Below are 13,941 nucleotides of genomic sequence, written 5' to 3' on the forward strand. Positions count from 1 at the left end.
GACATTTGGAGAGTGATATTTTCGCACCTGCTGTTGTAAGCTGGTCAAGAACATGATCAATCTCGTCAATGTGTGCCTGTAGGGAGTGGTTACGCATGAGTATGTCGTCCACATATATGAGGGTGCCTCGCTCGCGGGCATCAGGGCATGCTTTGTTTAAGAAGATGTTAAACTCCGCGGGTGAGTTGGCATATCCAAAAGGGCACCGAGTGAATGTGTACTGTCGGTTTGCGAAAGTGAAAGCGAGCTTGTGTTGGTCTTCTGCTTGCACCGGGATGGTCCAGAAGCCAGAGGCTACATCGATGGTGGAAAAGTATTTAGCGTTTCGGACCGAGGGAAGTTCTTGCTCCAATTGTGTCATCGGCCATCGAGACAAGGGAACTTGTTGATTTAGTTTCCGATAGTCGATGGTTAAGCGCCATTTACCATTTGGTTTTATGACAGGCCATAATGGTGCCGAATATGTGCTATTACAGGGTCGAATTATGCCCTTTTCCAGCAAGTCATCAATGATTTCTTGTACCGGTTCATAGGATGCCAACGGAATTTTGTATTGGCGGACAAACGTGGGTGGTGCTCCTGGACGAGTGGGAATACGTACTGAATGAATGTCAGTGAGACCACCGTCCGTTGAATCTTTGGAAAAAGATTTTTGATATTTAAGGAGCACTTCACAGAGTTTCTCACGTTCTTCTTTGCTTTGGAGGGCGTCGGCCTCCTTTAGAACTTGTTCGACTTGGATACGAAATTCGGAGTCAGATAGTTCTTTTGAAGTACGTGGATTTGAAGTGTTTTCTCCCGCTTCGGGAAGAAGAGATGGTTCCCGGGAGGATTCCGGGGATGAATCTATGGAAAGAACCGTGATCGTCATTTGATTGTCGTCAGCGAGATCTATCCTGCAAATGGCGTCGTTACTCATGTCCAGAGCTGAGAAGAGAGCAACAGCTCGTGTCGGATGAGTGTAGAACACCTTTGATTCTGCATGGTCAAGAAGCAGGGATTCAGGCATTGGTCCTATGATCGGAATTCGCAACTCGAAGTCATGGAATTTCGTACTGACTAACCAACCCAGAGGGGATGAGTGAGGGATCGTCAAGGGTTGAGTGGTTTCGTTCCGTACGAATAGATAGGTGGATCTTGCTCGCGTCTCCACCAAAGGTGTGGCTTCGAGGGTGAGGCCTAGTTCGAAGAACTGAGGTGACGGTTGGAAAAGTGCATGCGTGTGGCTTAAGTGTTGGCCAGGTCGCATGACTAAGCGGATGGGTACATTTGCTGCGTTCGCAGGTACCACAAGTGAACCTTGGTTAGTGACCTGACATACCTCGGGAATAGTTTGTCCTGAGCCTAGGTTGCTGAGATCAGAGGACCAGGTTTCCGTTGAAACATCAGTCAAAGACCACAGTATGCCATTGAGGGTGTCTACGTGGACGTCGAGGCGCACCAAGAAGTCACTTCCAATGTAAACGTCGTGCGGCAAGTTAGGGACGACTAAGAAATAATGGGTGATTACCCTTTTGTTCCACTGGACGGTTAAAGCGCAAATTCCATCAGTGGGTGACATTGCTTTTGATGTCAGGTTAAGAAGAAAGCGAGAAGGACTGCTCACCAAAGGAATATTCGGTTGAGTGAGGTGCAGAGTGTTAAAGAGGGTTTGGCTTATGGCGGACTGGTCGGTCCATAGAGCCAGAACTGCATTGTCTACATGATAGTCCTGCATTGTGAGACCATTCACGATGGGAAGGCCGGGAGCGTCTGTTGTGGACGGCTGTGTGAAAGTGCACAGGAATGTGTTCCGTTGTTCTAACATGGCACTAGGGGGCCAGGGAGAGACTGCTGTCTCTGGCGTGGCTGCCATGGGCTCAGTTTCCTCTTCCTCGAAGTGAGGGATCTGACTTGGTGGATCTCCTATTGATTCAGGCCGGATTTCGAGACGGCAACACTGAGCTTCCCGGTGGTGTGGGGTGCAGATGGGTAAAGGCTCACGCACTTGTGCCCAGATCTTTGACCTTTTGAAGTCAATCAGTGGTTCGAAGCGATTAAGGAGATCTTTGCCGATGAGGAAGGGAATTGTTTCGAGAGGAGACACATGGACTGGATGCACTAAAGTCATTGGTCCAATGGCTAAGTGTATTAGTGCCATAGATTGGATAGTGAGGCCTGCATGTGAATACGGCTGAATTTTAAGAGAACAGTTTTGGAGCTGTATCTCGCGATTTTCACGCCGCGCAATGGCTCGAACCTGGTGGAACAAGGCGGAAGACATGAGCGTGACATCTGATGCAGTGTCCAACAGGGCCTCATGTACTAGCCTTCTCTCCACAATGGTGGACAAGTAGAATTTGCGTGCAACCCCTTTCTCCGTTAGGTGTCCCATGAATTGTCGGACGGGTGTGTCGCCTTCAATGACTGAGGGGTCATTTGGCGTTAAACCTTCTTTACCGTCTAACTGAACAACCAAAACAGCACTGGAGGGTGGTTGCAAGTCACCCCCCTGTATCATCGGGTTTTCAGTGTTTGTTTGGGTCACGAGGAGATCGCACGGTGCGCTGCAAGACGGAGCTTTGCTTGTCACTTCTCCTACATAACTCTCTAACATTTCTGGGGTGTTAGAGGATGGCTTTGGGTTAGACCGCGAAGAGGTGATAGAAAGAACGTCAGGTTTTTTCTTTTTCTCTTTGCAAATCATTGCAAGCATTCGGTGGATGTCCTCTAACTCTTTAGAGCTGAGTTCCTTGCCTTTAAGCTTGTCTTTAGCGTGATTTTCTTTATTTTGATACCAGTATTTCTCTTTCTTTTCTCTATAGGAATCAGAAAGCTGGTTCGGAGCTGTTCGCTCATATCCCTTATGGGGATGTGATGGTTTTCCACGGCCTGCACCGCGGTTTTCTACAGGGTAATAGTTACGACCATACCCAGCCCTGTCCCGAGGGTTCCAGAAATCTTTGTCGTGATTTCTGTCTGGCCTGCAAGGAGGGTAGCGCTTGTATTGGTGTGAGGGCGGATGAGGTTTCGGGCCCTCACTGGTCCACGGAGTGGAGGAAGGGTCCAGGGCGGATCTTTGTGGATCGGCCTGGGTGGCACCTTCTAACTCTAAATGTGGGGAGTTGGAGTCGACATTGAGGACTTGGGGTGTTTCGGACCGCCTGTTGGGAATTTGTTGGGATTTTAGGAAACCCCTGAGTGCTAAATCACGCAGCTGCCTGCTGGACAGGGTGCGAGGGCAAGCCGAGACTCCCAACTGATGACTGGTGTGGGGATGGAGGTTTTGGATAAATAGTGATTTGAAATTTAACTCTTCCTCCATTCCGGAGTCATTTCTAGGTCCGAAGTACGCCTGTCTGAGTCGGTTATAATATTGCTGAGGGGATTCCTGGCGTTGCTGTTTTATGTTCAAAGCAGCGGCCAGTCCGGTCTGTGACAGGTGATTGGAGAATTCTTCCTCCAATGCTTGGCACAGCACATCATATCGCGCTTTTACATAGTCTGGCTGACGTTCAATGAAGTTACTGACGTCTCGGTTGGAGGTCAGTTTAATCACATATAGTCTGTCATCTATGGTGATCCCGGGGAACCTTTGGAGGTAGAAGTCAATATCTTTTAGGTAGGAAAAGATATCATTAGAACCGTCAGGTTTGGGATCAAAGCGGGTTATATTACGCGCGATTTTATCTAGTTCCTTGTATGAGGGACCATGAGAGGGTAAAGGTTGAGGGGACCAGACACTGGGTTGCAGTGTTCTGGGTCTAGCAGGGCGTTGTAAGGGACGACTGACAGGAGACACAGGGGAAGGGGAAATACCCGTTGATACCAGAGGAGGTGCTGCAGCAGCTCTAAAGGTTACGGTCCCTGAGTCTGGTTCCTGATCCTCACTATCTTCCTGCTGGCCTTGTCTTTCTGTAGCGGCACTAGGTGGCACATCAGGTGTGACCTGGGGCAGCGTGTTCCCTTCAGCTATTTCGCTTTGAAGTTGACTTAACTCTGCCTCTACCTTTGCCTGCTGTCGCTGTGATACCTCGAGCTCACGTTCGCTGGCTCTGAGCTGTACTAAAGCGAGGATGGCTATTTGACCTAATGCCTCCGTTAGGGACTTGCCCTTGGCCATGTGGGTTAAGTGGTTCTCTACCCACTTAGCCACCATGTGGTCACGGCCGACCAGGGAGGTCTTCTGCACAGTCTCTGCGAATCCAGGCATCACATCACTGGTGATGCTGGTCAGAACAGAGAATGCCTCATCCCACAGACCTTCTACATATACTTCCGAGGGAAAAGTCCCTTCTGCCATGTTAACTGTGTTTTGACCGCGAGGTGTAACTTACTTCTATTTAGTTAGGATTAATTCCGTTTAATCCCTTTTCTAACTAAATCTGAACTAAATTCACCTGTATCGAGTGCTCTAAGAGTAACTGCTAGTATGTATGGTGTTAGAGTTAACTTGTGAATCTCTAAGGGAAGTCTGTTAGTATGAGAGAGTGGAGTGAAAGTTGCTATGCGCAAGTGAATACAAGAAGAGAGAGAAGAAAAAAATATAAAATAAAAAAAAAATTTTCAATAATTAAAATTATTAAAAATTTTGAATTAAAGAATTGTCGAAAAATTTGGATGAAGGAATTTTAAATTAAGTGAAATTTATTACTACATATAATTTCCAATTAAGGAATTATGAAAGTAAAAGAATTTTCTGAATTAAAGAATTATTAAGAATAGCAAGATTAAAAGACTCTCTCTTTTAACTGCGTTTGTGATCTGGTATCAAGTTAAAGTGTCAATCTCTAATTACTGCACACTGTCTGCTGTAGTTGTATCAACTTATTATGCTTCCAAGCCTTTACTTGTAATTATTCAGATGTGCAGAGTTTAGAGACAGCCACTAGAGCTGTGATACCAGGTCTTATCAGTGTGAACTGGTCGACAATTTCAATTGCGATAGCAAGTTTTCTCCACCAGAGGGTACTGAAGGTAAGTCTGAATGGCAACAGCGAGCTTCAGTATTTAAGTTGAACTTAAATTGTAATACCAGACTAGGACACCAGAGGGCGACAAGCAAGTTACAATGCAATAGCAGCAATGGACACCAGTCGGCGCTGGTGGGAATCCCAATCAACACGGCACCGGCAGACACAATATAACACAAGTGGGAATTTCCACTGTAGCGGGAAGTTTCAACACTAGAGGGCGTGGTCAGGTTAAAATCTAAAATGGGATAAAGATTTTAAACGCTCAGATACTCTATCAAAAAAAAAATAAAACTTAAAATTTAAAAAGGGGAACAGAGATTTTACACTAAGGTATTTTAAAAGAATTTCATCTGTAATGACAACTTTTAAACACCAGAGGGCTGCTAAACACTTATGTTGTCTCGGCGGACAACCTCCCAACCACTAGAGGGTGTACGGGAATCAAACGTCAAGGGTAGCACCACTTGACCACAAGGAGGAGCACGGGAGGACACGCTTCAATAGACGCTAGTTATGAAGTATTTTTCCCTGCAATTACGCACTTATACCACAAGAGGGAATTTATCTTCCTCTGTTTTGGGGGCGTTTTGAATTTCCCTCCTTAGTTTCAGCTCCGCCCCTTCAAAGGGGTTCGTTCCTTTCTGAATACGAGTTCAGTTTAACAGGAACAGCTGACAAGAGCAGATAGCTCTTCACACAAGCCGTATTTTCGGCTGTCTAATAACCTCCCAATCGCCTAGCGCGCGATCTCGTTATTAACGCTGGTAGCGACCCAGTTTAAAACGAACGGGGGTATTCGGTTCGGTGGTCTCTCGCCGGGATTCGCGGCTGAGGGGTCGAACCGACGGCAAAGTCTTACAGCGGAATTTCGCGCAGTTCAGACGTGCCCAGGCCTCAATTTAATGCATGCAAAATGGCGCAGAGCCGCGCTCTTTCAAAAACAACCAAGCTTATTTTCTAACCGGTATATATCACAGAACAGTTTTTCAGCAGTAACAAACACAACACGAAATTACCCACATCAAGCTTTGAATCTCAATCGTTATTCAGTAACACAACAGCGTAAAGTGTTTCATAAACCCAAGCTGATATTGTTTCAGTGTTTTTCAGTTTGTTCATTAAAAAGCCTTTTTCCTGGCCTCGCGTGGGCGCCAAAAATTTATATGCTGTATATGTAGCGTAGTAAGGTACACCACAAATACATATACATATAATTTTATAATTTGTTTTATAGCCTTGACCTTATTCAAACTCCTCCAATCTCTGATATTTGACTTGATGAAATTAAGATTTATAATTGGCTTAAGCAATTAAAACATTAATAATTAGTTTGAGAATGAATAATAATCATGCTAAATGAGTCCGTCAGGATTTTCAGGAAATTAATAAACAAATTGTAAACACTGTGATTTCAAATAATGAGAGTTTTATTAATAAAGAGAAGTATTTAATTACATAGCACAACCTTGTAATCTCACGGTGTCCGGCAGGGGGAACTGATTCGAGCTTAAAGGTGAGCTAGGCGCTTCTGACTTGTGACTAAAGTTACTAGCTAAGGTTTAATTAATACAGAATTTATCAAGAACTTAATTCGGTGTTCAGCTCTGGAAATGCATAAGTTTAGCTTACTTTTCGTCGATTCTCACCACTCGTTGCGTACAAAGGCTCTCTGAGGTCCTGGGAGTTATGGCGTCTTGCTTGATTTCGCGGTCTCAGAAGTTTCCAGGCTGAGTCCGCATGGAGGCTTTTCTTCGTCGGTTGAGTCGCCTTGGCGTACTCGGAGCGTGATGACGCCGGCGGCAGAATCCTCTGGCTCAGTGTCGTGAGTGGGAGCGTCCAACTATATGGACGTTTGGACGAAAGTTCCGCTGGTTGCTGCAGTTCCAGAACTGAAACCGCTTCAATAAACTCACTTATTCCAAGACTTCCTGGTGTATCGGCAGTGTTTCCTTACTCTGGCCACGAATAAGTTCACCTGCTTCGATCAGTCGTGAGATTAAACTTAGATTGGGTTATAAGCCATAAACACGATTAAAAGAAAAGAAAGATATTCAAATTACTCGACGTATTAGTAAAACTTCATACTCTTAGCTAATTTCGAGACGTCTCTCGTAAGCTTTAAATGAAGTCTCTGAGTTTTTCCTTTGTTTCGTCGTCGTCGTGGAGAAGAGAGTTTGTTGTTCAAAGTTTTCTCGTCGGCGTCCTCTCTTTCCAGCTTTCTTTCGTGGTCCGTTACTTCTGTAGAGTCCTCGCAACTCTTCAGAACTTCGAACTGAATGTCTGTCTTGCTGTTTGGTCTTTTCAAGGCTGGCGCGGTCACGCCTTAACGGGCGGAGTCTTCTTTCTGATTGGACACAAATTCAGTCTCACGTGACTCTCGCTAGGGGGAGAGAGTCGAAGGGGGTTTGAATCATTGATTCTCACATAAAGAATATGAATTTCTCGTATCAAAATTCTTATACCCGTTATCAACATATAACAATGAGTACATTGGACTATTAACATCAGACAGTTACATAAGGTTTCATCTTTACGTCCCATTTATGATGCTATGCTGGGAAAGTATATTAGTTCGTTTAATCCTATTCAGAGGTAGGATTTCTCTTCATGATAGAAAACAGTCCACAATATACACATTTCATTAGGAGGTAGGCATTCATCTGAGGGTACAGAAAGTGACATCAATACATAGGTTTAATACACAAATAATCAGAGTTTGATTATTTTCCGCTATTGTTTTCCAGCGACTCCGAGCGAGGCGTAGTTTCGCCAGTGTCCATTTGGTGTCGCTGTTGATCCGTGCTTCGGCTGGTGATTCACGGGAGTTCACTCGAGGTCACTTTGGTTTGAACATTTGTTGATCCCCGTGAAAGATAACGAGACATTGAGGTGCCATTTCGTCATAAACGGGATTATAACCCTTCCTTGTGTTTGAGGTTCCTGTCTCTGAAAGCATTATAAAATCGGTTATCTTCGACAGTTCCTGTTAGTTAAAAGAGAGACGGGGGTTGTTGGGGCCATGTGTTACTTTTAAAGTGTCTCTCTCTAGTCTTTGATGTTAGATCTTATGTGTGTGCGTGTTTGTGGGGCTTTGCACCCCCGCGGGCACAAACAGTCCTGTGGAATGCTGACTTCGGGACCAGACGGAAGTCCTGGTCAGAGTGAGAAAGGTTTGATTCAAAACCTTTCATTTCATTATTCCTTCATTGTCCAGTATTCATATTTGGTCCATGCTCCACTACACGGTTGATTGAAATATAGTCAAATAGAATATCCTTATTGGTATGTAGAACTCTAAAATGTGGTTAAGTCATGAGTGTGCAGTCTGTATTAAAGACAAGGAAAAACTGGCACAGTAGTTTTATTATTTTATTTTCAAGTCTTTACAACATTTTTATATATATACACACACTCTCACCCCACACAAACATTGGCTCATTCACACACCCAAATCTTCATAAACTTGTTGGCAGAATGGGCTGCAGAACCATGGATGCATGTCCTCACTGTAATACCCCACAAGTTCCCCACGTCTCCTATGCCCAAAGTAGCCTGTGGACAACAAATAATAAACAGAAGCATACTTTTAATATGTTCTCTTATTTTGCTCCCTTATCTTGTCTGTATTTTGATGTTGTTTGTACTCTGTATCATAACACATGCATAATGCTTTGAGTCCTTGAAAAATGCTGTATAACTAAAATGTATTTATTATATTATTATTATTATTATTATTATTATTATTATCCAAGCCAGCAACACTGCTTTTGACTGCAAAACCTCTGATCATAAAACATCTATTTGTCAACTTTTGTGCAACCACTGGCAAAAGAAACAATTCTCAAAATTCATACGCAGTACACAAACCTGGTAAGCAGTCTTTATATGTCTTTCTACAGTACAGGCAGCACTCCAGTCGATACATTGTGCGAAACTGTTGTTTGTATTGTGTGCTGTAGAGTTTCCAGGTCACACCAGCTGTATGTGTCGAATTTGAGAATTAATAATCAGATTACCACCTCTTCTTATAAGGAATACAAACATCTTAAAATAAGGTTTACTGAAATACAATAATGCACTTTATACTTACTGTCAAGCCACTGAAAATGTGCTTGGGCCCGGAATGACTGCCTTCCAACAGTGTCCAAAAAGCTTGGTCACCCTCTTCCAGGACAACCTCTAATAGAATCTGCTCCAGGACCGTAAGGGGCATCTGTTATTGTTTTACAGTTTATTTAAATTTAGTAAAACAAAAAAAGCTAAATATAAATTTACCACAGAACCTACATTCCAATTTTTTTTAAACAAACCCCAGTTTTCTCATTTGTGAAGGCTATTGCACATTAAGCAAAATGAAAGTTGAAATGCCCAGTTCAGCTTCAAGAACAGACACATAAATACCTGGTCAATGGAGATGGTAAACATTCTAACTGCTTTACTGTTAACAGAAAAAAACAAGTTGAAATCCAGACTGAAATTAATATAAATACTATTTAACAATGGACCATGTCATCTAATTTGAGCTTATCAGATGCTATAAATAACTGCTTTTAAGTCAGACTAGTTACACACTGACTAGTCTGTGCCCTTAAAGTCAAATAAACCATCATACCTTGAAAGCTCCTCAGTCTTTCCCTTCTTGTGCTTACTGGCCTTTCCTTGTACATTAGAGCTCACTATTCTAAAATACAGTTGGAATTTAAATTCTATCCATCCATTATCCACCGCTTATCTGGGTCATGGGGGAAGCAGTCGGAGCAAAGAAACCCAGACCTCCCTCTCCCCAGCCACCGACTCCAGCTCCTCCGGGGGTATACCGAGGCGTTCCCAGGCCAGTCGAGACATGTAGTCTCTCCAGCGTGTTCTTGGTCTGCCCTGGGGCCTCCTCCCCGTTGGACATGCCCGGAACACCTCTCCAGGAAGGCGTCCAGGAGGCATCCGAACCAGATGCCCGAACCACCTCAACTGGCTCCTCTCGACGTGGAGGAGCAGCAGCTCCACTCCGAGTCTCTCCCGGATGTCCGAGCTCCTAACCCTGTCTCTAAGGGAGAGTCCAGACACCCTGCGCAGAAAACTCATTTCAGACGCTTGTACCCACGATCTCGTTCTTTCGGTCACTACCCAAAGCTTGTGACCATAGGTGAGGGTTGGGATGTAGATTGAACGGTAAATCGAGAGCTTTGCTTTTCTGCTCAGTTCTCTCTTCACCACAATGGACCGGTGCAGAGCCCGCATTTCTGCTGATGCTGCACCGATCCGCCTGTCAGTCTCACGCTCCATCTTTCCCTCACTCATGAACAAGACCCAGAGGTATTTAAACTCCTCCACTTGAGGCAGGATCTCACTTCCAACCTGGAGAGAGCACTCCACCCTTTTCCGACTGAGTACCATGGACTCGGACTTGGAGGTGCTGATCCTCATCCCTACCGCTTCACACTCGGCTGCAAACTGGTCCAGCAAGAGCTGGAGGTCCTGGCTCGATGAAGTCAGCAAGACCACATCATCTGCAAAAAGCAGACATGGAATCCTGAGACCACCAAACCGGACACCCTCCGCCACTTGGCTAGGCCGAGAAATTCTGTCCATAAAAATTGTGAACAGAACCGGTGACAACGGGCAGCCCTGACGGAGTCCAACTCCGACTGGAAACCAGTCGGACTTACTGCCAGCCATACGAACCAGACTCCTGCTCTGTTTGTACAGGGACTGGATAGCTCATAACAAAGAGCCCAGTACCCCATACTCCCTGAGCATCCCCCACAGAATACCCCGAGGGACACGGTCGAATGCCTTCTCCAGATCCACAAAACACATGTAGACTGGTTGAGCAAACTCCCATGCACCCTCCAGGATCCTAGCGAGGGTAAAGAGCTGGTCCTGTGTTCCACGACCGGGGCGGAATCCGCACTGTTCCTCCTGGATCCGAGGTATCAGTCGGCCTCTCTTTTCTCCAGTACCCCCACATAGATCTTACCGAGGAGGCTGAGGAGTGTGATCCCACTATAGTTGGAACACCCTCCGATCCCCCTTTTTAAAAGGGGGAACCACCACCCCAGTCTGCCAGTCCAGAGGCACTGCCCCCGATGTCCACGCGATGTTGCAAAGACGTGTCAACCAGGACAGCCCCACAACATCCAGAGCCTTGAGGAACCCGGGGTGAACCTCATCCACCCCCGGGGCCCTACCGCCAACAAGGAGTTTCCCTACCACCTTGGCCACTTCAGCCCCAGTGATAGACGAGCCCCCCCCCCCGGGGTCCCCAAGCTCTGCTTCCTCTACGGAAGACGTGCTGGTGGGATTGAGAAGATCCTCAAAGTATTCCTTCCACCGCCTGGTGACGTCCCCAGTCGAGGTCAACAGTTCACCACCCCCACCATATACAGTGTTGGTGGAAAACTGCTTTCCCCTCCTGAGTCGCCTGACGGTTTGCCAGAAACTTCTCGGAGCCGAACGAAAGTCGTTTTCCATGTTCTCACCGAACTCCTCCCGAGTTTTTGCCTCAGCGACTGCCGAGGCCACGAGCCGCTAGGCTCCTCGGTACCTGTCGGCTGCCTCCGGAGTCCCCTGAGCCAACCAGGCTCGATAGGACTCTTTCTTCAGCTTAACAGCCCCCCTCACCCGGGGTGTCCACCACCGAGTGCGGGGATTGCCACCCCGACAGGCACCGACAACCTTGCAGCCACAGCTCAGACTCAATGTCACCAGCCTCCCCCAGGATGCAGTCGAAGCTCTGCCGGATGTGGGAGTTGAAGATCTTTCTGACAGGTTCCTCTGCCAAATGTTTCCAGCAAACCCTCAGCACACGTTTGGGCCTGCCAGGTCTGTCCGGCATCCTCCCCCGCCATCTGATCCAACTCACCACAAGGTGGTGATCAGTTGACAGCTCAGCACCTCTCTTCACCCAAGTGTCCAGAACATATGGCTGCAGGTCAGATGATACGACTATAAAGTCGATCATCGAAATGCGACCTAGGGTATCCTGATGCCAGGTGTACTTGTGGACACCCTTATGCTCGAACATAGTGTTCGTAATGGACAAACTGTGACAGGCACAGAAATCCAATAACTGAACACCACTCGGGTTCAGATCAGCGGGGCCGTTCCTCCCAATCACGCCCCTCCAGGTCTCACTGTCATTACCCACGTGAGCGCTGAAGTCCCCCAGCCGAACAATGGAGTCCCCAGAATGAGTGTTCTCCAGCACTCCCTCTAGGGTCCCCAAGAAGGCATGGTACTCTGAACTGCTGTTCGGTGCATAAGCACAAACAACAGTCAGAGCCCTTTCCCCAACCCGAAGGCACAGGGAAATTACCCTCTCGTCCACCCCAACGTACAGGCGCTAAGCCGGGGGGCTATGAGTAATCCCAACCCTGCCTTACGCCTCTCACCCTGGGCAACTCCAGAGTGAAAGAGCATCCAGCCTCTCTCAAGGAGATTGGTTCCAGAGCCCATACTGTGTGTCGAGGTGAGCCCAACTCTATCTAGCCGGTACCTCTCAACCTCGCGCACCAGCTCAGACTCTTTTCCCACCAGAGAGGTTACGTTCCATGTTCCAAAAGCCAGTTTCAGTAACCGAGGATCAGAACGCCAGGGCCCCCGACCCCGACCGCCACCCGATCCACATTGCACCAGACCCGGATTACTACCTCTCCCACAGGTGGTTGGCCCATGGGAGAGTGGACCCATGTATCTCCTTCGGGCTAAGCCCAGCCGGACCCTATAGGTGAAAGTCCAGCCACCAGGCGCTCGCAATGAGCCCCTCCCCCAGGCCTGGCTCCAGGGTGAGGCCCCGGTAACCCTGCTCCGGGCAAGGGAGGCTGTGTCCATGATCTTATCTTTTTCATCTGTGTCTTTATGGATCACTCTTTATCTGGCCCATCACCTAGGACCAATTTGCCTTGGGAGACCCTACCAGGGGCTATTGCCCCCGACAACATAGCTCCTAGGCTCATGCAGGCACGCAAACCCCTCCACCACGTTAAGGTGGTGATCCAAGGAGGAGGGAATTTAAATTATGTAAGCTAATTAAAAATTAGGTTTATCAGCTGCATTTACAAACATTAAGTTGTTTGCAATATACCAATGAAACAAAATCAATTTAAATAACTCAATACAATGACTTTAACAAGTGGTCTCTCCAAAATGCAAAACATCACAGTACCATGTACAATGTGTCTGAAGAGAAAGCTGCATGTATGTGTAAATATTTTGTTTGAGTAACAGATGTATATACCTTGCAGGTGACATGCTCCCTAAAAGTTACTCTCCATTCTCCTGTTCTTGGCTTCCTGTCCTCCCCGCATCACTGAAGGTAGGCTTGCTAGGGAGGAGATTCCCTCCAGGATGAGTCAGCCACTTTCTGAGTCCTTAGATGGTGTGACGTCAGTCGCGGGATTCCCTTCACAGAGTACTGCTGGCCTGGCTGGATAGTCCCCGGAGTGAGGGAGAACGTCACAAAGAAGCTGTTTCCTCCAACCCTCAGAAGTCAGAGTAAATCGCTAACATATCAGCTATCACCTAATCTCAGAGGTGGTATCTTATTCTGGCCAAAATATGTTTCACCTGCTTTGATCAGTCATAAAATTAAACTTTGATTGGGCTACAAAAACAACAAACACAAAATAAAAGATAAGTTGAAAGTTACTGACTGAGCTAATTGATCTTTTAACAGTTTTAACTTCTTTATTGCAATGCTAACTGACACAAGGTGTCCCCTGTTAGTTCGCATGAAGATCGGTCTTTTAAGAGTCTTCTGGAGAGTCGGCTCCATCAGCGTAAAAAGTGTGTAGAAAAAAAAAACTGAGAATCTAAGAAGCAGAAATATATATATATATATATATATATATATATATATATATATATATATATATATATAAAATAAGAGTTGAGGAAAAAAAGCCCAGAGTTGAGCAGTACTGAGCGACTCCTTTTTCATATGTGGCGCGGTCACTTGGGAGGTCGCCGTTCTCTGATAGGTTCCTGGGTT

Source organism: Hoplias malabaricus, chromosome 10, assembly GCF_029633855.1.
Source record: "Hoplias malabaricus isolate fHopMal1 chromosome 10, fHopMal1.hap1, whole genome shotgun sequence".
In the NCBI taxonomy this organism is placed as follows: domain Eukaryota; kingdom Metazoa; phylum Chordata; class Actinopteri; order Characiformes; family Erythrinidae; genus Hoplias; species Hoplias malabaricus.